At 45.7% G+C, this 24,929-nt stretch overlaps 1 protein-coding gene across 2 annotated transcripts in view; it reads right to left on the bottom strand.

The window, feature by feature from the left end:
- TBL1XR1 (TBL1X/Y related 1) overlaps window positions 1–20,943 on the bottom strand; it is a 119,935-nt gene extending 98,992 nt beyond the window's left edge. For both annotated transcript variants that reach the window (XM_075418299.1, XM_075418300.1), the window contains exon 1: window positions 20,407–20,943. The gene's annotated coding sequence lies outside the window, so the exon portion shown is untranslated. The remainder of the gene's footprint in view (window positions 1–20,406) is intronic.
- Between the last annotated feature and the right edge of the window lie 3,986 nt (window positions 20,944–24,929).

The raw sequence follows: 24,929 nt of genomic DNA, 5'->3' as shown, positions 1-24,929 counted from the left end.
CTTTGAAAAAAAAAAGTTCACGCTAGAATGAATCACGGATCAAAAAACTTCTTGCCCTGCTCCTCCTGCTTGAGCTGTTCACAATCAATTTTTTATTATAAAATTTCTAACAATAACCTTAAAAAAACAAATAATAATACCAACTAGGGTCAGAACATAGAAACTGGTGGATGCCTCACAAAGAATCTGGTTTGGTATTAGACCTGGATAAAGCTGAATGGGTTGGGGAAGCTGGTTGTTAAACTGCAAGGGGATGAAGAATGGCTTTTTATTGAGGAAATCCAACATGAGAGAGGGAAGGGACAGATGTTGAGTTAACATTACTATCATCAAAACCAATTCTGCTCAGGTAATAAGGAGGAGTTTGAATGGAAAACAGCACAGCATTATTTCATGTTTGCTAAATAAGCAAAAAAAATCTTGAATCCAAATTTATGAGATGAGAGATAGATGGCGGTCAACAGAATAAGATGCAAATTTCAAGAGACAGATACAGCAGACAAACACCTAGTGGTATAAACTGAGTACAAGACATGTGAAACCATGAAAGAAAGAGTTAGGTACATCTTAGGGTAAAAAAAAAAACAAAACACAACACAACAAAGCAGTGATAAGAACTATCAAACCAGCCTGGAGTAGACCTGGTATAATTTCTAGGTTTCTCTTAATTTCAACCAACTGTTATATTAACAAGAGAAATACTTGCATCTATGTGTGGAACTACACTATGTGGTAATTGCATCTTCCGTATTTCTCTTGCTTCAATTGACACAACCATTGATCCTGCAAGAACACGCGCTCAGTCACACAGGGGACACTATCACCTTGCTCAGGCCACCAGTGACCAATTCAGGAGAGATTCCTGTCTATGTATTCCAGCGAACTTAGCTTCAAAACATAATTGGGATTTTATTTGCTCATGTTTAACAGCTTGACAGCATAGACAGGTAATAAATTACTCTTACTTTCAGATTTAAACCTAGACTATGACTCGGTTCCTCAGTAGCTTAGAACTGCACTACACAAGCAGGTTTTTTGAGAATTCTGTTGAGATGCATTCACTGTTTAAAAATAAAACAAAACCCCAACTAACCAAACAAAAAAAAAAGTCACTGAAAAAAAACCAACTCCCGCTACATCATAAGCATCAATCATCTTTCAAGCCCATATCCTGCAGATGTGCAAGCAGGACACATAAAAACCTTTTCTAATTTGGGAATCCCCGGACAACTGACCCAACAGTACCGGGAGCTCCGCACTGTTCGGACAACACTTGTCCTGCAGATGCAGCTCTCACTACCACTAGTCCAATATACATTAATCAACTACAGGAAAAAACACAATTAATGGCCTGATGCAAGGATTTCAGCAGTCATGTTTATTCTGTCACGCCCTTTCAAAAAGCACAAGTAGATAAAATCCTAAAACACTGGATATTCTTATGAACTACCTCCTTATGAAAATATATTCGAAAAACTCTCCCATCATTTGACTTCCACTGCTCATTTCATTTGCCTTGCTTCTACCCATCATTCCACTACTCTCCTTCCTACTTCTGGGATTTATTAACTTGAGTAAAAGTGATTTCAGTATTTCTACTAAAGCAATACTCAGCAGATGCCTAGTATCTATATTTATACAACTCTAGAACTAGTGATAAACATGATTTTTGTATTGCCACACTACATTTCTTTAATGAGACACCATTCCTTGTCTCTGTTTACCAAGAATTACACTGGCCACAACTGAGTCCTTATCCCAGATTATTACACCATGTAACAGGAGCTTGGAAGGCTGAACGGAAACTTCTCGTACTATATGAAGGAATGCTCAATGGCTAAGGATTGGTGTTATTCTCCCCGTGGCTGTGGACAGCAGGGCTCCTCAGACGTATGCAGGAAGGTATCTAAGCGGAGGGAGAGGCCTGGGAAGGCACCAGGCATAAACGCTCAGACTTTAGAGATTATTTCCATCCAGATCCCAACCACAGTGACTTTCACAGGACTGTGCCAAAGACAGTTCTCCAAGACTGAGTGTGTGGTTCCTAGATGACGTCAGATGTCTGGGCAGCCAGCCAATTTCCTATGGAAGTGATTTCAATACTGCTGAAGTTCAATCTAATTGTGTTTATCACATGATTACTTATGTAAGGAGCCATCAGCTTGCATAGGTAGCCTGTATTTTTGAATCTAATAGAATAAAATATGTTTTGAAAATACAAAGAAAGAGAGAGATTGAGGTAAACAGAAATCATACTCAAATTGCATGCCTTGATCTAAAGCCACTTATTCCAGAAAGGAACAGATGTTAGCCAAGACAAATACCATCCTGGCTCAGCTGGAACGTAGATAGCCTATGACGTGAAGCAGAGTATTTTCTCACCTGCAAACTTACAGTTGTTCCATACCCACAATTATACCGTAAACGTAAAGCCTTGCCCCTTCTGCTCAGGCTTCATAATAGGTTCTCACTGCCCCAAGGCTCTTCACAAAATTGTTCCATTTTTTCCCTTTGAGACCTCTCTCCTAAAATTTTTCTCTGACGTACGAAAAACTCTATCCAGTCAATCAAAAAGCCAAGCAAGCTCAAAGACAGTTGTGCTACAGCTTACTGAAATTACCGTTCCTCTTCCCGGACAATGTAACATCAGTACTTCCACACACACTTTCATATCTCTGTATGTGTCCACCTACCCCCTCGTTTTTTTAACTGAAGTCATAACCGCACACAGTCAAGCACAACTAAGCCCTGCCGCGTGACCAGAGCGCTGATGGCTCGCTGTCCCACAGGCAACAGGCAGTACCACGTCAGGTGGCAGTGCTCTGTAACGCACTCATGATCATAAAATAGTTGGTTGTTAACAATCAGAAACAGGAAGCTGGAGAAGCTGCGCCCATGTTAAAGCAGGGCACCGAACTTCATGTATTGACGTAATCAGCACTCGGAGCATTCTGAGATTAATATGCTCTGAAATATGATTTGAAAGAGAAGAGAAAGACGCTGGATTAATGCAAGTCCTCCCCTTCCTCTCTGTTCTTTCAGCCCCAGTCTCCTCTCCCAGTCCTCAAAAAGGAAATACGCATTCGCAACGCTCCAGTTCAGATTTCAGATTCTGGCAGAACGTTTCCAAGGTCTTTGGTGTCCTTTCTGATCATCCCTCTCTCCTAAATAACAGCTCAGAAGTTCAGTGACAAACAACAACAGAAGGACAGCAGACGCAGAAAAGGCTCTGTCCTTCAGCAGTGCCTTCAGGACTCACTGTGTGTCTGAAGGAATACACTAACCACAACCAGTTTCCCTTTCTGTTCGCTGCAATTTCACAACTTTTCCATGGAAATCTCCAATTTGTCTACGTAAATTAAACTTGGATCATTCTCTAAAAATTTAAATAGAGCAGACAAAAAATAAAATAAAATAAATCAATGAATCTTTTCCTCTGTGGCATTTTCTGCACAGGACATATTTGCAGTGCTGTTAATCACTCATCATATGAAATATATTGTGCAAAGTGTTTGAAAGCATTCTGAAATTTTGGAGAAACTGAATATAATGTGTCCATACAGGTATGCAATATGCGAAGTTTGAGTTCTTCATTACACCAGCTAATGGTTAAGAATCTCAACCCTTTCATCTTGATTAAAAAAGTTCTGTTGCAATTTGTTATGTATGTCAAATGTTAGATAAACATTAACATATTTTATTTCAAAGCTTATTCTGCTGTCTTTACCCTTTTTCTTGTGTACCAATTAGTGCTATTTCGTCATTTATAGCTTTTTAATAATATTCCACACAACCTCTCTACAGGAAGTGATTCACTAGCCTGGACAGCCTAATTTTTGCAAGTCTACTGCAATAAGGTTGCCTCTGTCCGACTTTTGTTTTACAGAATAGCCCCACCCAATGCTAAAAAAAAACCAAACCAAAACAAAAGAAAAGCAAAAATTGCCCCATCCCTGACACAAAGGTCACTTCTTTGCCAAACTTCAAGCACATGTTCTCCAACAGGAAATAACGCTTTTCAAGAAAACCTTTTCATAAGTAAAAAACCCAACTTGCTAGTTCTCCTTGCTGTTGTCATCACAACAGCCGACCTATTCCAGCTAATTTGGCAGGAAACGGAGCCTACTTGATACAAACCTTATCATGAAACATTTCAGCCTACTTGTATAAAAATAAACGTGATCAAATTTCTCAAGCTTAGCTGTTTTTACACAGCTTTTCCCCACTGCAGCCACATTTCCATTGGGATCATAACCCTAAGCAAACACATAAACAATGGAATTTCTGCAAGGGCCATGACCCCACGCGCAGCTTCCCTCGCCCGTCCCAAGTGACCACCTCTCCCTAGGAAAGCCCTGTGACATGGGCAGAGGGATGGACAACCCTACGCACAGGAGACCTGGGCATTCTCCATGTCAAATATCAGGCAACAAAAAGTATTTTCAAGTTTTGTCAATGATTGCCAAGATTAGGCCCAAATCAAAGTCCCAGACATAAGCAAAACCGAAAAGAGTAGGAATCAGGGTCTACAACTCCGGACTGGCTTTTACCCAGGGAAAATGCAGCTGTGACAAGCCTTATTTTGGCAAATTCTAACACAAATCGCCACCTCTAGCTGAGCCCATCTTCAGTCACTTGCGGTTATTTTGGTGCTGCTAACGCTCATGCATGGAGTGGATCACACACATTTATTGTATGATTCTTCCGGTAAATTAGTAAAAGTAATCCCTATATAGTGGAACCATCTTTTATAATAAGCATCAATAAATAGCGCCTTACAGGATTCCACATGATGAAAATAGGATACCAGATCCAAATACTGTGCTTTTAAAATACTTCTTGGCTAAATAAGATGTCAAGAAAAATAGGCCATGAATACAGTCTAGAAATCCTGAACTGCCTCACAACACAACAGTCACACAAAGGATGCCTCACAGGTAAACACAGAACAGCAAGCATTTCAAAACTTGTCCAGTTTGGTTTACAGTTGATTTTGTTAACCCATATTTTACTTTTGACTTAGCCTATTTTGGGACCACAGTTACGCAGCAAAAAAAAACAGATGTCATTTTTAGCAATTTATAGCCACACAGATACACCCTCCTTAAGAGCAAGCCCAAGGCTGTACGCACAGATTTGACTCTGCTTTCTCCGCGTATACGTTATGCAATGCAATGGGTTAAATACACAACCACGAAGTCACAGACTATATTGCACACAGGATACAGTACTCTCCAGTGACGCAGGAGCAGGCAGGCTACATCATGTGCTATCTGTGATTCTTTTTTTTTTTTTCCCTCCCCCATTTCATTTTCAAAATCATCCAGCACTTCTTTTGCAGATTTTTTATACCATCTCTTCTCTAAGGTATGTAAATAATTTAGTCAACAGTAATGCATTATGCAATTTATTTTGAGCCAACAGTCCTCGTTAGGTGCAATTCATGAGAAGAAGCAGTTAATTATGGTAATTCATCTGCAGACCTAGGTGAGCAATTTCACTGTTACTCTGCTATCCTACTTAATATGTATATTTAAATGGCAACTTTCAAAACTGACATCCCAAGCCCTGATTCTGTATCAAGCTCTGAACCCAGGCTTTAAGGCAGAGCTACAGTAAACACCGCTTTTGAGAGGCGAAGGAGTCCATTTACACATAATAACTTGCAAAATCAGGGTTTACGGTAGTCTACTGAATAGACCTCTACAAAATCCTAGAAATAATTCTATCCTATTGTATTGCACTATTTGTGGAATGGTATGTGATCATATAATTAGAGATCATATATCCACACAAAGCATACTTCAGGGCTTGCAAAGGGGGGGGGGGCGCTCTTTTAAAGAAGAAAATTACATTATCTGGAAACGCAGAGCTAATCTCAACAACTCAGAAATGCTACCAGAGAGCTTTTTCCTTCACAAACTTTAGAGGAATACATTTCAAGTCTGATGTCTGTCTGAGGAAGAATTAGTTCCAAACAAAAATCAGCTGAGGTTTTCAGTCATTAAGATGTTAAAAGTCTAAACAAAGTATTTAGGAAAACAATCTGAAATATGTGTCATTATTAAAAAAAAATATAATTTCTAAACTGCAGCTCTACGATTGCAATGACAGGGAGAAAAGATGGCATTTGGTTCAGAACCAACACCAAAAGAAGCGCTCCGGACAGGTGCAAGAAAAATACCACGGGTTTGGTAGCTACATCAGAGGAGAGGAGGAAACGAAGGGCAGGTCTCCACCAGACCCTAGGGAAGCTCTGTGCTCAAGCACGGACTGGGTAACCCCTCTCTCTGATGGGGCAAGGCTCCAGACTCTTCTCCTGCTGACCCGGGCTGGAGGCCATCCAGACCATCCTCCCTGTGAAACGTCCTTTGGGGCAGCTCCAGCAGCACCAAAGAACTTCTTCACTCTGAGGGTGACGGAGCCCTGGAACAGGCTGCCCAGGGAGGTTGTGGAGTCTCCTTCTCTGGAGATATTCAAGACCTGCCCGGACGAGGTCCTGTGCAGCCTGCTGTAGGTGACCCTGCTTTGGCAGGAGGGTTGGACTAGGTGATCCACAGAGGTCCCTTCCAACCCCTACCATGCAGTGATTCTGTGAAACACCCTGACCCAGCACCGGGCATCTCGGCACATGCCTTTTGGCAGCCTTGGAAGAAGAGTCCTTGATTTGGGACTCTTCTTCACAGCACCTTGACTCCACCCTTCCATAGCCTGCCTGCAGACTCCAGAAACCGACCGCTGAACAATCCAGCCCGCGTCACTCTGCAGGGCACGCAACCAGGGAAGGGCAGCCCTCCGCCAGCTCCCTGCCCTCCCCAGCGAAGCACACCAAGCAGCTCAACATCACCAAAGGCCCCCTGGCTTTGCAGGACGGGCAGTCAGCTCGTCAGGTTTGTACGTGCAGTGCTGGTTTTCAGCCATAACCCAAGCCTAGAAGCCTGTAACCCCCTGCCCAGTTAAAAGCTGGAAGTTGTAGTGACTTCAGACAGTCACTGCTTCAATGACAGAAGGCACAGAATTTTCATGGGAGAGTCCTGAAGGTCTCGGTGGAACACGGGCCCAAGAGGCACACACACAGACAGACGTTCAGACAGTTTTAATTTTAACCTTACACGCTTTGATACAGCCGCAGGACTAAAACGTCAGTGCTCTCTAGCTTGTTTATGACTGACTACATATGCTAGATCATGTTTTGCCAAAACTCCTAGCTAAAACGTTCAAACAGCAGAAAACTTCATACACCAAATAAACAACACACTATAAATATTTAACGCTTCCAAGCAAAGGCTACTTCCATAAATTTCAACATTAAAACTGGCAACAAAGCATTTCAGACACTGAAACAAATTACTGGCTAAAAAACACTACCCCATTGTCAGCATCATTTTAAACGGTTAATTTTTCTGTTCTCCCAAAAGACGCATGGCACTCAAATTATAACTGAACAAATGTACATACCCGTAGCTATTTAAAACAAAACAAAAAAATTGGAAACATTAAATCTAAATCTTTTTGCTTAACCCAAGACTAGAAAACTGTCAGCCCCGAAAATTAGTTTCGGAGAGCCTTAATGCATCTGAAAATGGCTTACTTGCTAAACATGACAAGCAAATTCCGAAATAAAGGGAAACCCTTTCCCTCAACACGCACACTAATATTTTTCTTTCCTGAAGGCTGGATCGTTTCCAGAGAACCTGAATTGACTTCAATGGAGTGAAAATATATTTCTTATGAAGAACATGTAGACTGCCTGAGAATACAAGAAAATGGTTCAACTAAGGGCTTCACTCAGCTCTTCTAAAAATACCCACAGATCACTTTTAAAAGTGGGGGTTTTTTTTAACGATTAGGGCTTGACTACACCAACAGCTGTATCTGCTGATGTATAGACATGTATTACACTAAACAGGAATGAGACACTTTCATTCTGAAGTCATTCCAAAAAAATGCAAACGCACTGTAAATTCATGCTTTTAACTTCCAGCCATGCTACCTAGCGAGTGTAAATACATTCTTGTCAAGTTTAAGGGATTTATTAAAGCGCTAGCAGAATTTTCTTTTTAAATTAACCAGAGGATACTTCTCAGTGTAGAATACGGTGAAAGTAAGAAAAGTCACAATATAAACACACAATTTAAAACAGCAGAACCCAAATATATACAACTTTAAGTCCTATTCCCAAACCAAAGAGGTTTCCCAAAATTAAAACACCCCATAAAATTTAATTTTCCAGCAGATGAAATATTTCCAAACAACATACAAAACCAAGACAATGTAACAGCAAGCTTGTAATCATCTCTATCACCAGCACAACTGTACTCGCTAGGACTGCGATGTGCTCTAGGAGACACCTATACTGCCAGGGAAAACTCTCACCAGAAAGCAACATCCTATGTTTGGACTGCACGTCTTGCGTAAACTTTTCTCATGACAAGAGCTGCAACACTCTATCTGCCCGGGGCACGCAGCTCTGACAAGGAAAATACCACCAGTTCTCAGTAAAGGGCACAAAAAAAGATTTTCATACAAGCTTATAAATTTGCTGAACTATAAATTTATAAACAAGAATCATTTAGGAAGTTATTAAGGAAGACTTGCCCACATTAAATTGTAAGCACATGACAAAGATCATGTCACCACTTATGTCTATTTTATATATGGACAAATCCAAGCAGTCAAGGCAGTCTGAGTAACACGATCACTACATACAGAAAGGCTGGTGTCAGGCTACCTTAGCTATCAGCTGGCCCACCACAGTCTGTGAAGATTTTGTCTGATAGCAAAGCTGATACAAGAAGTTCATGGCCCACCCTTAGCTTTTATAGATAGGTTCATTCCCATGGATAAGCTATAGTTTACCGCCACCTCCATGGTAACAACGCAGGCGTTCGTGGAATCATGCTGTAAATTGGTTCAGCAAAACCACTTAGATTTTAATATCCCCCCAGAATAGCAGTACATTTTAATGCAATCCTTCCAAAGATGATGTTTGCAGGACCAATAAACCACTGTATCGGCATGGTGGTGAAGTCAATAAACCGTGGCCAAGCACAAAAACTAACTTTCCAGACAGAGGAGTTCCCAGAGCCCCACTTGCAGCTCTCATCCCGCGTCCTTCCCTGTTCCACTGAGAGCAGGGGAGGCTCAGGGGTCCCTCCACCCCCCGCTCCCATCCCCACCACTGTGCTCCAAAACCCACCCCTCAAGGGGCTCCATCAAAAGACTTCAGCCTTTTGCCTACCCCCAAAGAGCTGCTGGGGTCTGGAAAAAGTGCGGGAATCTTATTACGTCACATAAGGTTGCATTTCCACGTTACTAAGGACACAAACACACCTAACTTTATGAATCACGTAGCCTGCTTTCAACGTGATTCTTCATCACATACAGGCGCTATCAGCCAATATTTCCAGTGTGAAGGGCCATGTTTTGTCAGACATAACAGAAAAACTAGCAGACAAGCACAAAAATCTACTAACACAAAAGGAGCACTTGCCTAAACTAAAAACTTCAAGTAAGCAGAGGCTGAAAAATAAAGCAAAAACCACTTTACACTGCTAGGCAGGCAGCCATGCACCAGAAGATCTCAGGGCACTGAACTGGTTTGAAAAAACTACCAGTAAGTATTAAATCACCGGTGCATGGGTAAATTTGTTAATCCATTTGCTAAGGTCACACAGTGGCAGAAATAGCAGATAATCCTGACACCAGCTTTCTGTCCTAATCGTTATGCGGACAGAAAATCTTCAGTGATGTAAACTAAAAATAAATACTGTTATCTGTTACATACATGTGTATTAGGCCAACCCAGAGAAGCAAAACTGTGGGTGTGGGGATCCACTGCAGATCTGGACAAGCCCGTGAAAATTTAGTGTGAGAATTTATAACCAGACAGTAATTCCATAATTCCCTCTATTCAAGCAGTCCCCATGAAGGGACTATGGAGACAAACTGCAGCTGTACTCAAAAAAATAAGTCTGAAAACCTTGAAGAGTAACCCACAGGATATATTCCATTACTGTACAGTACCCGTGTACCAAAAGCTTGCCATTCATTCTGTACTGAAATTAAAGCAGTATTTTAAAGATTGCCTGTAAGCTACCAAAACTAGGGACATCTTCTAATATCAGAGGGCAGACAGACACACAGCTGACATTGTCGACACACAGCCAAGAGAGCTATGACAATTTCTACCAGCTTTAGTGCCATTACACATTAAAGTATCCCGGTAATACCCGCTACGGAGCTCTGACAAGTCAAGACCACTTTGGTGAATGCTCTTGTATTGGCATAAAATACATTGCAAGCACCAGTTTCCGAAGAGGAAAAAGCAAACCCGTGAGCTGACAAAAAGAGAGAAACTTATTCTACAAATTAAAAATACTGAACCAGACAGTGAGCTACATTGGCATTATTAAGATGTACTAAAAACAACAACATAATAAAATCACTGTAGGCAGGGAAGACTAATCTTTCTGTTCTTCCTCAGGCAAAACTCACAGCAATTTCAACGGGATTCTCCCCCAGATATGGCTGGATGACTACATCCACAGCCTCCACGCGCTAAGTTTGCTCCTGCAGCCAGTCTCTATTGCATCCACCTTAGTTACACTACACGTACCCTGATTACAAGGATTTATAATCAGCAAGGGTAATTAAGAGGTGATCCACAAAACTGCGACTTCAGTAGAGACGAGGTTCGCTATTCTGATCTCAAGTCTCAACAGTTTTGCGGCAAAGGACTTTGCAAGACTTTCAAGCAAAAATCTTTTACTGACTTTCTCAAAAAGACATCTTGCATTCTCTCTGTCCCAAGCACATCTATTTCAGAGCCAGATCACAAGCCTGCTATCCATCTGCTATCACAAGCCTGAACAACAAGGTGTGAGAGAGTTTACGATGCACTAATCTCTTCCGTTTATTTTCTTAGGTTTTGGACAAGACACCAAATAAAAATGGTGTTTAAATACCAAGCAACAGAGTATTCCACATACTACGCAGTTCCTAGACGTGAACTCTCTCAAGTCGATCTCTCAACCCCGGCGCCGCAGTTCCGCATGCCCGTCGGCGCAGCCGCACAGGACAGAGGTGCCCGTACCAGCCCGCAGCCTCAAAGCACTGCTTGTTCACCAAGAACAACAGGGCATCTCACTTGCCAACCCTGCCCACAACAAAAACAGTAAGATAAGGTTGCCACTGATTTCCCAACAGCTGACTTCGGTTTTGCTAATTTTAAATAATGCCAATAAAAAAAAACTGTTGTATGAAATCCCTTAGTTTAAAAAGACCCGAGCGAACCTCACAGCGCGCTGACGTTTTCACTCAGACTTCCTCAGCTTTTTGCACTCGTGCTGAATACCCAGGCCAAGTCCCCCCGCCACCTCCCTCCAACTTCACCAAGAGTCGGATCAACGTTTTACGCCTAAAGCCAAGAGTGTTTTTATCAGATACAGGCACCGTCAGCGCTTGTCCCCTCCGTCGCCTGCCCAGCCACCCCTCGGCCCGTGAGCAGGTCCCTCGCTCCCCAAAAACGAGACCCCCTCGGCAGGCCGGCAGGTCTCGATCTGCCACAGACCCCGGCCCCACTGCCCAAACCCACCCTACCCCTCCGGCTCAGGAGGGCTACCCTGGATCAAGCCCTGCATGTAAACTCAACTAAAGCTAGGGGAAAGAGGAAGAAAGCAGAACAAACCCAGAGAGCAGAAAGAAAAAAGCACCAAGCTGGTTTAAAGAATGGACAAAACAACAGACAGGGAGAATGCAAAAGAAAGTCCAAAATTACAAAAAGAACTGAGGAAACCCAAGGAAAAAAAGACAGTTGAGGGGAGAGTAGAAAAGTCAAATAAAGCCTTAGGAAGGGATAATAATTAAATGCTGCAAACTGCCAGGACTGAGACAAAACACCCCGGTAGATGACATTAGTTTGCCACGTTCATGCTACAGCACGGACGAGGCAGCAGAGTCGAGCGGAGGAGAGGGCATGACCACACTGACCGTTGGGAGGGATTCATTTTAGGAAGAAAAAAACCAGCACAATCTCACACCATTTCAAATTTCAAATTTTCTCACACCATAAACAAATTAATTTGTTTTAATTACGCAAAGGAGGGGTTGGGGGGTTATTTAAACACATAGACCAGCAGTAGGCCCAACAGCACCAGACTAACAAAAGTAGGTAACAACAGGCACATGGAAGTACATTACTGTTCCAAACTTTCACCATTTACAGTAACGTTAATGCAAATGAAATCTGACTAATCTGATCGCTGAACATGTGTTTTTAAAAACAGTGCCTTTCTTTCTTTTCATCTTGAAGAAACCCTGTTCCACAAGCGGGTTGTTACAAACCACAGCTGGGAAAGTGGGAGGCACATAAAGCACACAAATAGGATTTTACATATTCTAACACCATCCGTGCAGCTTTCTGGAGCTCTTCAGCAATGTCCAACATGCACACAAGCCTTGCTGCTGGCAGTCTCGGCAATTTAAAACAACAGAGAATCTCAGCCTACAGAAGGGACGTACTCTTAGCCGGAGTCTGACGTTGCATTTCACATGCCCTCCGAGTCTCTCGTATGAAGTCATCCACCATGTCAAGGAGCGAGTCACAACACATCAAAAGTGTTTTCCATGGCTATCTCTCAAAGTTTTCATCCCTTTACCCTTCTTATAATTTTTTACATTCTTCTTAGCATTTCCATCAATGCACACAGGATCTTCAAACGCCCAGTTTCGTTCCCCAGTACATACAAGAAAGCAGTATCTCTCTAAATGGGATGAGAGGAGACTGATGGGAATATTCACTTTGGTGCTTCCTCCACCAGCCACAGAAATACACAGGGAGCAGAGGTTTCATTTTTAGAACACAAGCAATGCCCATCTATTTTACCAGAAAGTAATATATCTTGGAGGGCCTGGTGCCCAAGCACCCCAACGGGATGACCAGATGGTCAAGGAAGCTTTTCATTTGTTTTCAATGGAACAGACTCTTAGAACTTAATTTCTAACATATTTAGTGTGCACTACATGCACTGTAAGAAATTACAAAGGGCCTTGATGAACTAGAAATAAATAATCCATATCAAAATAATCTTGCATGTGTAGGCAGTAGAGGAACCAACTAACATGGACTTTGCCAACAGTAAGATAAACACACTGATATTTCTAATGTAATCAACAGCCATTCAGAATCTGCCCTGAAAGACAGTCAGAAATACAAAGTATTTTTCTTACTACTCAAATAATTGTGACAAATATTTACTATAAGGGTGAAAGCTGTTAAAAAAAAAAGTTGGTTTCTATTAATCAGCTACATTTAGATATCCGTTCTTGCTATCAGATTAAGCTCACCAAAACTGCTTAGTAGGCTGTTTCATTGTGTTTTTGTTTAAGTTTTATCACAATTCAACACACTGAAGTTTCATATTCCTGAATTTTTTCATCTTGCACAGTGCTAGAAATTTACAGTCTACACAAGACACACCAGATTGTGAAATTCAGCTGTGCACTTGAAATAAAATGAAAAGCCAGGTACCACATCTGCATCAGCAAAACATTCATGTTATATAGCGAGTATGGACCCTGCTGCTCTAAACCCCAGATCTGCTGCATTAGCCATGAGAAACAGCTATCTTTTCCTACACAAGATATGTTTCTGGCACGATTTATTTGATGTCAACACTAATAGATGGTTTGACAGCACTGTTCCTTCCTTTCCTCCATCCACATCTGTGCTAACTTTGAACCCCAAAGTAAATGTGTTACAGATTCACAAGTATCATCATGGCAAAAATCCATATTTTTACAAAGCACTTCCTAATTAAAATTTATCGCTAAGAGTCTGTATTTAGGAATGCATATTTGTGTTAATATCCAAGCAAAAATTTTCTGCACTAGAGAGGAATGTTGACATCCATACAAAAATTAGCAGTGATTCATTGTTTAACAGTTGTCTTCCCTTTACAGAACACTGCAGACTGAAGGACATATTGCCAAACTGAAAGCACCAATACTTCCTTTAACCTAATATAGGACAAATAAACACACTTCAACAGCTTCTAAATTTTGCACGTCCTACTTATTTGACCCAGATCGCTTGTTATTTCCCCCATAGGTCTATGCAATATCAAAACTATTTTTTCCCCGAAATTTAGACTTCACCTAAAAAACAAAAGTTCTCATCATTCCTGGGAGCTAAACAGACCTGGAAGCGGGGGGGTAGGGAAAACAGACAGATTCATCTCTGTCAAGATCAACTGGTATCTTAAGGTTAAATTAACACTTAACACTTCCCCAACTGCTGAAACTAATGGCAAAAATTCTCTGTTGTTCCAACAGGACTGTAAGTTAGACCAACATCAATGATAAACGACAAAATAATGAGATCTTTTAATTACTATTTTTACAAGGCAAAAATGTATTTTCAGAAGTCATGCTGACTCTCGAGCACTAATCAGCCTGTCCAAAAAACACAGAAGAGCTATAAAACTTGTTATTCCTCTCCTCGGCCAGCCTGGACAACTCCTCCCAGGAAATCCAGCTGCCTCTTCTTTGCCTGGTACTTTCAGGGAACCATCAGGGTGTTGAAAAACACCTCACCTGTGCTAGCAATCATGCGAATTCCCAGCTCAGGGTTTGCCGGTGACAGGTCACCCACATGAAGAGCCCAACGGTTCCACACAATGTCAAACGGACGCAACTTTTAGGATAGGTTATATTTAGGGCTCTAAACCTCGACAATTTCTGTGGTTTTGGCACTGGGCACAGTATTTAGCACTCCATTTTCATGAATAGTAAATATTTGACCCTTCACTCATAAACTTGGAAAAATGCTCCACGAATAGGCTGCACAGAGGTCTTCTCTGTATGCTCTACAGCCGCTGCCAGCAGGCACGTAGCTGCGTACGGAACAGGAAAGCTTCCAGAGTCACTTTCACAGTCCTAATTCACAAAAATCTACCACCGGCCTGACGTCAGTGGGAGCTCTGCATGCAGCTGGGAAGCGACGGAATCGTTCCCCAAAACCACCAAGGGGTTAAAAAGAGCACTAGCATTCGCTGCAGAGACAGCTGCTTGCCTCCCTGGCCAGGTTGGCAAAACTACTGCCCCGCTGAGGGGGAAGGGAAGGCCTACTACTCACACCACAACAACTAAAACTTCTAGTAACACACCTCCAGCGATCTGCAGTAACACTCTGTACATCTGCATATGGCACACAGTTGTAGAGAGCGTCTCTGTAACACAGGCTTATACTGAACAGAGACAGAACTGATTCTCAGATCACAGGAAAACAACTTAACTGGTTTTTCTCTGGATGATTTTGATTTTTTTACTGCTAGATGTTACTAATAAACAAGATTGCTCCTTTGCAACACAGAGACTTAAGAACCACAACAGTAAACACAAGTACGAGTACACAACATCGCCTTTTACTAACACTGCTCCCAGAAAGAAACAGAAACTACACCCCAACGGGAGTCTGCAAAAGCCAGCAAGCCACACGCAAGGCTTGACTTTCAGAAGCGCTAAGCACACACCGCGACTGCCAACCTCACACGCAGCGGCAGGGACTAAGCATCTCCCAAAATGCGACGGTATTGACACCTCGCTCCACAGATGCGGGCCCCAGCACACACACTTGAGCAGAGCCACGCTCGCACCACGCAGCCGTGCGGCCCGACGCCGGGGCCGCCTGCCCAACCCTGACTTGCTCAGTACGTATCTCTGCGCCACACAGAACTGCGGCACATACCCTCGCGTTCGAAGGCCGAGAGGAGAGTCGGTGAAAGACAGTTCTGTAAAACTCCTCCTCGCCACTTCCGATGTTCTTCCAGTAGGTTTTTCCAGAAAGCTACACCAATTCACCAAGCCTTTTTATTATTATTTCTACAGGTCAGAAAACATTCTCAAGTGTCTCTCCAGCAGTCATCCCATCCAAGACAGCAAGCCAGCAAGGGTAAGCTGCAACGCCGGCAATTTCGCTCCTTGGCTAGCCAAGCCAGCTAGGTCCTACGCACCCGGGCAGGGCGTACACTTTCCCCCGTGGTTACACATCCTCTGGCGCAGAATGACTACTTATTTCTTATCAAGGAAGAATTTTTTTTTAAGGCTCCTTATCGATATAAAAAGGAGAGTCTAAAGCATGTCACAGAAAACTACGTGGTAAAGTATTAAAAAGCAACATTTCATTGGGTAAGTTGAGTTACGGCTCTAACTCAGAACCAAAGGAAAACTCAACTTACGCCCAAATGCAGCCGTTAAGACTTCAGGCCATTTCGGATAAACGATTTCAGCCCTGTTTTCATTACAAGAAGGAAGAAAAAGGGCCTTCTCATCTCGGATTAGATACCACAAGGCAGAACCCTAACGAGGAGAAGCAGTTCACAGTTTTCACACAAACTGGCAGAGTGATTTCTAGACCAGACCTCCACACTTTTTCACTCAACGTATCAACTCTCATGAAGTGACAACTATGCTGCCCCGTCTTCACTACTTTTTACCTCAAGTTAGCTAATTCAATTTTGCAAAATTAAAAGAAAGCCACTATATTCCCCTACAATTTCATGTGAAGAGATATTTCTTATTCTTCATTTCATTGTCATACTTTTATCTTGGAGGAAACCAATTACAAGACGAATAAAGCAGCCTCCATCTATTCTGCTTGGGATCACCAGATGAACCTTGCTCTAGTAACGTCACTCTTTTCATTAAGCTGCTTTACAGAAATGAAGATCATCTAACTTCATACTGCAGTGCTTCGAAAGCTGCATGTATTTGGGACAGGGGTAGCCAAATCAACAGCAGGAACACAGGAACTGTTTCTTCATCACCCCTTAATTTGAAGGTATTACATTAATGCTGCAATGCAACTCAAAAACACTGAAAAGAGCTGTCAATCATAGTTCCTCATGGAAAACTTCTGCCACTTCTTCACCTAACGCACTCAAATTTATATTTAAAAATGAGCATGCAATGAGTATATTCTCGCAGTAGTCGCTTTTTGTGGGAGCTGAACATGCATAATTACAGACCGTGCACACATACTTTCACTTCTCTTCCAACCTGCAGCCACTCGCATGAGCTGATGCTGAGGGCTTTAAATATAGTCACTATTACACCCTGTACTCTGTGTGTATACGCATGCGTAAACACACACACACAAAGGATGGCCACTACACAGAACAGTATCACAATTCTCAATATAAGCACAAACTAGATTAAAAATGAGTAGTACTTCAGTACGGTACATTCCGGTACCACAGCATTGCAGCCCTGACACAACACAGCCCTGCAGTACAGCCTGTCCTTGCCCTCCTCTCCAAAGCAGAGACTGGACCACTTTACGACCTCCCCATCCCGGTCCAGAAGGGGAAGAGCTGGTAGCAGGTTCGCATCACTCTCTCTTCTCCGCTTGCCAGCAGTGTCCTCTCCAGCAAGGTGTCAGAATTCACCGGGCACCACAATCCCGAGCGGCTGCGGGTCCGGGGGGAACCAAAGAGATAGGCAACTCAAGCAAAAACCAGGAGGGTGGCTACCTCTTGGGCCTGCCATTGAGCAGAGCCACAGGATCAGTGACGGAAAGGCGTCACGCCTCCCACTGCCCCAGCTTTCCCCAAAATGCTTAACAGCGCTGTGATACCAAAGTAGTTTCAGTGTCGTGAAAGATTCACATCCTCTTGCCCATCGCTAATACAAAACACAACTTCTGCGAGCGGCTTCACAGACATCTGCAGAGCTTACTCAACCCAACCAGACCACTGATGTTCAAAGTTGTGTTTCTTTACAGGACTTCCTGCCTTCTGCATGATTACATCCTTGTAGGATGTGGGTCTTTACTGCCACTACAAAATTTGTAACAGCAAACATGTTCTGACTCAAATGGGAAGTCCACGCTAAATTAAATTCCAGAACCAAAATCAAGTTAGGTAAAATAACTCAGTTTGCTTTACATTATTCAGATCTGTTCTTCCTTAGTTAAAAAAATATTACCTGAAAACAACATTATAAGCAATTTTGACCATTTCCCCTAATCCATCCAGAGCCTCTTAACGCTTAGGGCGGTAGCACTTCTTAGCATCAAACTCTTTCATGATGGGAAAATGACTATGAAGTTCTGCTGTCGGGTACTTAGCACTTATACCGTGCCTTACAACTTCAAAGCATTACACAAACATCAATAATTACCATATATAGAGTAAAACTGAAAGAAGTATTCATATAAAGAAACCTCACAGGAAAAAAAAAAATCATAACTACCTGTTTGACGGGGGGAAAAAAGCTTAAGCAACAGAATCTCCTGTAATTATTGCATTCTTTATGCTATGCACATGCATCATGGCTATGCACATTGAAATGAACAAAAATCAAACTCTTGCAGTGTTAAAAAAAAAAATAAAGTTTAAAAGCCTAAAAGCCAACCGCCAACCCCTTTCACACATTTAAATTACATTTCCTTTCCCTTTCCTCACGGAGTGAGAACGAAGCCTTCTTCAGGTGCTCGCAGCACCAGTCTGGGAGGATGCCACCACGCTCCCAAGGCACAGCACCACACGAACCCTGTTCTCATGGAGACAAATCCACCTTCCCCCAAGAAAACTGAAGACAGCAACAGCGCTCGGGTGACCTTAGGTAAACAGTGCGATGCATTGCTATTCCATTAGGTCTGAACCAAAAGAAAAGAAAGAAGAAAGATCCCTGCGAGGAACCACAGAAAGTTTGCTGGGATAGTTTACAGGGCACCACCTGCACCCCAAGCACCATCAGAACAGCGCGGTCCGTTTCCTCCGTGGCTGAGAGGAAGAACCCTTCCTAGGCTCATCCACAACCACGCACCCACTCGCTTAAGCTCAAGGCCACACACAAGAGTTTGCAGGGTCGGTCCACACTTGAAACGCGCTCTGAGAAGACGGCGAGCACACCCGAGTCCCAAGGCAGGCCCCAAGCCCGGCACCGGCCACGCGCGGACCAGCCTTCAGGTCGCTCAGAGGGAGACGAGGGCCCAAAAACACCCAGCACACCGAGAGCTGGGGAGCACCTCCAGCCCAAACGTCCACCTCGCCAACGGTGCCCTCCCGCTCAGCGGGGCACGAACCGCAGTGGGCACCCAGCGCGCGGAGACCGCCGACGCCAAAGGGCCTTGTCACCACGCTCCACGTGCTCAGACAGTTGTTCTACCACCGCAGCAATCAAACAAGCCCAGAATATATATATATGTGTGTATTTTTTTTGCACAACAAAGAGGTGGTTCTCCTGATCACACCTCTCACACTGTAGTAATGAAGAAGGAATACGCTTTGTGATCTCCCCCCCCTCCATAAATCAGTTAGGAGTCCGATTTACAGAGACAGGAAAGGGAGGAAGCCCAGCACACTGGAGAGCAGTAAAAACTTCACCAGCCAACTTCGCGTCCCTACGCGGCGACCCACAGACCCAGCTCTGCTCCGGCCTCGCGCGCAGCCACAAGCCCCAAAGTTTGCTGCTCGGGGGGCAAAGCCAGGGAGACGCGGGGGGAGAGGGGGGGTTCATCCTCCCCAGCTGCCTTAAAAGGAAATGCGGTGATGAAAAATGAAATTCACCTGGAAGAACAGGAGGGGGTTTAACCCTTTCGGGGGCGCAGCGATCCCCACCTGGCCCCCCCGTTACTGCGGCACCCCCGCGCTCCACCGAGACCCCGCGCCGGGGCTGCGGGCAGGGTGAGCCCTGGGGAAGCCCCAAAAACCCGGAGTTTTCCCCCAAAGCGGGCCCGCTCCCCGCCCCCAACTTGGCGGGCAAACTGGTCGGTAACTGGGCCAACTGAGGGGGGGGGGGGCAGGCGGGGGGCACTGTCCGGGTGTCTGTCCCTCTGTCCGTCCCCCGCCTCCCCCAGGAAGCGCCCGGCGCGGCCCCTCCCCCGGCGCTCTCCCCCTTCCCCTCCCCCTCCCCGCATATTTACTTGCGGTGGGGGAGGGGAGGGCGCTTCTCCACACAAATCGGGCTAAAAATAGCCCGCTCGCCCCCAAACTCCCGCGTGCCGCTCGCTGCCGGGGGCCGGACCCCTTCCCCCCCCCCATTAAAGCTTTAAAAAAAAAAAAAAAAAAATGAAGCCGGGTGGGGGGAGGGGAGGCCAGCGGCGCGGAGGGGGGAGGGGAAAGGGGTGCCGTTTGCTTTTCTTTTTTTTAAAAAAAAAATCTCATACACACAACACCCCCCTCCCCGCAACGCAGACCCGCGGGAGCACCCCCACACCCCCCGCGCGTTAATTAATTAATTAAAGGAGGGGGGGGGTGGGGGGCGCGGCGGCAGGCGTTAGGCGGGCGCCCATCCCCCCCCCCGCCCCCCCGCCTCCAACCGCCACAAACGGGGCCGGGGGGACCCCCTCCCCTCCCCCTCCCCGGCCCCTTCCCCCCGCCGGCCCCGCGCCCCGCTCCTTACCTCGCGAGCGGCGGAGCGGCTGCTCCCCCCGCCTCGGGAACGGAGCCGCCAGAAATTCACCCTGGTTTGTCTCTCCTCCTGGTTTGTTTTTTTTTTTTTTTTTTATACAGCCATGCACGTATATCTACACATCTGTGTGCCCCTGTGTCTGTGTGTGTACACACGTATGTGGATCAGTAATATTATTATTTTTTTTTTTTTTTTGAGCTGAGGTGTCCACACCGAGAGGAGGAGGAGGAGGAAAAAAAAAAACACACACCAAAAAAAAAAAAAAACAACCTCCACACACCACCACACACACGCACACAGGAGGAGGAAGGGAAAAAAAATACCCAGCGAGTAGTGCTGTGATATTCAATTATATCCGCGCCGGGGGGAGGGGGAGGGTGGGGTGAGGGGGGGGGCTGGAGATTAAGTCCCGAGGAAGGGAGGGGGGAGAAAAGGGAAAAGAGATAAAAAAAAAAGTAGCGTGTGTGTGCTTGGGGCGAGCAGGGCCGGAGCGGGCTGCGGAGCGCGGACTGAGGCGGCAGCCGGCAGCGGGCAGCGGCCCTCAGGCGCGCCGCGCGGGGAGGGTGCCCGGCCGCACGGAAATGGGCGCCGCCGAGGGAAGGGAAGGGAAGGGAGCGGAGGGAGGGAAGGGAAGAAGGAGCCGAGCCGGGAGGCGAGGCCAGGCGAGGCGGAGCGGGGCCGGCCTGCTGCGGCCGTCCGGCACCACAAGCCCGGCAGCCCGGAGGTCGGCGGCCGGGGCGGGAGGGGGGGGGCCCCTCCCTGCCTTCCCCCGCGCTCTCCGTGCGGGAGGGGAGGCCGCGGGCCTGCGGCGGGGGGTGAGGGGGCCCGGCGGGCCCGGGAAGTTTCTCTAGGAGAGCCGTTAAACGCCGCCGAGGGCAGCGCGGGGCCTGGCACGGTGCTTTCACCGTGCCCCGGCAGCGCCTCGCCGCTGGCGATGGAGCCCGGCGCTGGGGATCCAGTCCCGCCGGGTCCGTTACTGCGCCTACCCCGTAATTTCATTTAATGAAAATAATCCTCCGCAGCCGCCGTGTTGCGTCCTACCCGGGTGCTGCTCGTTTTTAGAAGCCGAAATGCTGTTTGTCATTTATCTGGCAGGTCTGCTTATTTTTTTTAAAGCCAGCTTTGTTCATCGGAACCGTGTCCGTCGCTAGGCAAGGCCTTCCCGTCTCAGAACCCTTCTGCAGCAGCATTTCCCACGCGCGGGCGTTGGGCCGACGCGGCCGGACACTGGCACTCGCGGGGCATCCCAGCGGCCTCGGACCACGCACGGATCCGACAGCGACAGCGGACGTCATCCCTGCTGCTGCCGCGGGCTCTCCGCACTCCTCAGCCCCGGCCCGAGGCTGCCCGAACGCGACCTCCCCATCGCCCCGCTGCCGCGGAGCGTGGTTCAACTGCAGCTGGCAGAGCGGGAGAGGAGAGAGGTGGGCCACGAATGGAGCTCTGGTTTTTCTTCCTTTTTTGTGAACAGAGCTCGGCATGACTGGAGAATTACGCTGGTCCGAAGACGGCAGTTCTGGAGCTGAGGGTGGATTTTGCTCTCAGCCTAACGACTGGGGTGTACCGGCGGCAGATTGCTCCTACCCGAGCTTCATCTCGCAAGCGGATGGGGCCCCTCGGCTCCGCAAAGCCTTGATGAAAGCAGGCGCGTGGGTCTCTGGGTGTAGGATCACCTCACAGCGCTCGTTTTTTTCCAGGACAGGCCCATGCACTTTTTTTTTTTATGAAGAATAATTTTTAAATACTTGCAGCAAACAGATATTTTTGTGTTGCAAAATCATTAAATTCTGAGGAAGCCCTGGGCCTTCAGTCGCTTTGCTTGAAGAGGCATGAGTTATATGAGGAAACCAAAGTCTCCCTAGAAAGCCAGGGAGCGTAGTTGCAGTTGCAGACCACTGGGTGTTCAGCATTTGTTTCTGTAATGATTTTGATGGTCCAAGTGGGCAGCTTTCTCTTCTCAGTAATGGTGTGTAGGTTGTCTGCTTTAGGTATGTAAAGCTGCAGTAATTTTTGAAGACCATAGACAGTCCCAACTCCAAATTTTGAGTGCTTTGCTGAACGTTGGGACACTTAAAAGGCAGGAAAAAGCTGGCAAGGGACTCATTAGTGCTTTCCTACATTATAATCGTAGATGTGTCCATGCTTCTAAAGAAGTTTAACCTCCTGATACTCTGAATTATTTATTTCCCACGTAAAAGAAGGTGAGCAAAAACAGTGGGTGAAGGAAGGGGGAATGGGAGTTTGCACGTAGCCTAAGGCAAGAGGAAGGAAGATAAGGGACCTCTGACATGGGACTGCGGGACCCCGGGGCCCGAAGAAGGGTATGGGAGCAGCTGTGAGAAGTCCATGAAATAGGACCCGGAGGTGTAACGTTCAGAAAGTTTCTGTGAGAAACGGAGGAGGGGAAACCCCTCAAGTGTGCGTTGTTTGGCCCACAGGAACTATGAACACCGTCTTCTCATCCGTCTGCTGAGCAGCGACGGCATGCTGAACTGAAGTCATCTGCCTGAAGGTTTCCGTGGTCTGGTGTTCCCCAGATGTTCGGTCATGACTCGGGGGTGCCAGGCTTTCGTTTTTAACATTACGATGTACTCGAGCGGGTGATTACCCGAGTATACGTTCTGCTCTGCAGAATCTATGAAGTGCATTCTGGCAGATATATGCTTTAATAATTTCACCCCATCCATTTTATTCTGGTTTCCCTCTCTTTATGAAGGCAAACACTTCACAGCACTGCACAAAGGCATTACTTTCCATGATGAGCTTTAGACTTTGTGGTTCCGTTGCCCAAACTTCCAGAGCGTACGGGAGGGAGGCTCTCACTTTCAGAGGTTTCCAAGAACAGATGTTGGGTAACACCGGGCAGTTGAGCAGGTTATGGTTTACAGCGGGTTGTTCGGTGAGTGAGCCCAGCTTAGGGAGTTGGCTTTGCCTTGAGCCGGGAGAGGCACTTGTCAACAATAACTGTTGTTACATTTCCTTTCCCAAAGCCTCCCGGTAGCAAGAAAGACGGGATCAAACCCTAACTTTTGGAAGTAGAACTGGAGCGATCTGAGGTCTCGGTTCATCCACATGTTTGAATAAAAGCGTGACTTCCAATTGCTGCAGTACCACAGCTGCTCACGTTCGTGGCGTGCCCATCGCAACTGCTGGCAGGTCTTCTCACGGCCATATTTGTAGGACACATCCTTAAAATTGTTGAAATTACTTGTAGCAGTGAGTGCTCGGCCTACTAAGCACATATAAGCAAATATTTGCAGTAGCTGGACCAGTGTTTGCACAGCACCAAGCACACTGCCTGGACTCCATAAATAATAATACTTGGCACTCACAGAGTGTTTTCCATTTTCAAAGCACTTTAGTCATAACCTTTGACACCTGTATGCCCTTTTACATCTTTACAAGAATTAATTAATCCTCACAATGTCCTGTGAGATAGGTATGCATTGCAATAATAACAATAACTACAATTAATAATTCATTCATTCTACTCAAAAATCACTTCAGGGATTAAAATGCATCTGTAATACTTGTTTTTTATTAACATTTTCCAGAAAACAATAAAAGCTGTGGTATTGTGTTAAATCTATGTAATACCTATCCATAAATCTTTTGCAGATTGGGGCGAGACTAAAGGCCCAGTGAGATACCAGTGCATCGGCAGGAGTCACATGACTGACTGCAGAGAAGCAAGCTCAAGCCCAGTCCACCACACAAGCGAGGTGCCCAAGTGCAACTCCCCACGCACGGCAAGACACAGATAAATACCAGCGCACCAGGAAGACTCTTTGTTCATTTCTAGCTCTTGTTTATGCAAAGGCTCCCCCAGTTACGGCGTGCGTTACGGGACCCCACGCTGTACAAACACGGCACCAAGAAAATGCAAGCGCTTGCTGGGTGAGAAACGGCAGTGACTCAGCACCACGTTGTGCAACAGGGAGAGCAGGGACAAGTCTGGCCAACACCGGGGCAAACCCTTTCCCTCGTAAAAATTACCATACTGCCTTTGATATGCAGGCAAGCCCCAGTTAAACCTGATATTTAAACACGCGGGACTTAAACCCCGTGGACTTACAGAGCAGAACGGGCAGGGTCCCGCCGGGGGAGCGCCCTGGCTCAGGGCTGGCTGGGGCAGAGGAAGGACAGCTGCTGGAGTCGGGCTCCCCGCACCCACCGTCCTGTTCCCCACGACCATGCTTTTCTCAGTTTGTGCCCCAAAGCCGATTAGCGTAAACCACAAAGGCACCTTTAGTCCTAGTAGTGCTGCCACACCAGAAAACAGTGGCAAAGAGGAGAGATAGGTACACCCACGCCCTAGCAATTTCCCCACCACTTCCCCATGTCCATAGACTCTAAATCTGGAGCACTGAACAGTTAAGACCAGTGGCCTTCACACTCTTAAGCCTTCTTTTTTTTTTTCTCCTTACTATGAGGAAGATACCAACTTAAAACAACATCTAATTATTTATGTTCTACATACCAAGAAAGGAAATGCAAGTTCACCAGTTTGACAG

The sequence above is a fragment of the Opisthocomus hoazin genome, chromosome 4 (genome assembly GCF_030867145.1).
Source record: "Opisthocomus hoazin isolate bOpiHoa1 chromosome 4, bOpiHoa1.hap1, whole genome shotgun sequence".
NCBI lineage: Eukaryota > Metazoa > Chordata > Aves > Opisthocomiformes > Opisthocomidae > Opisthocomus > Opisthocomus hoazin.
The sequence above is the reverse complement of the archived record's forward strand: the minus strand, read 5'-3'. Positions and strand labels throughout refer to the sequence as shown.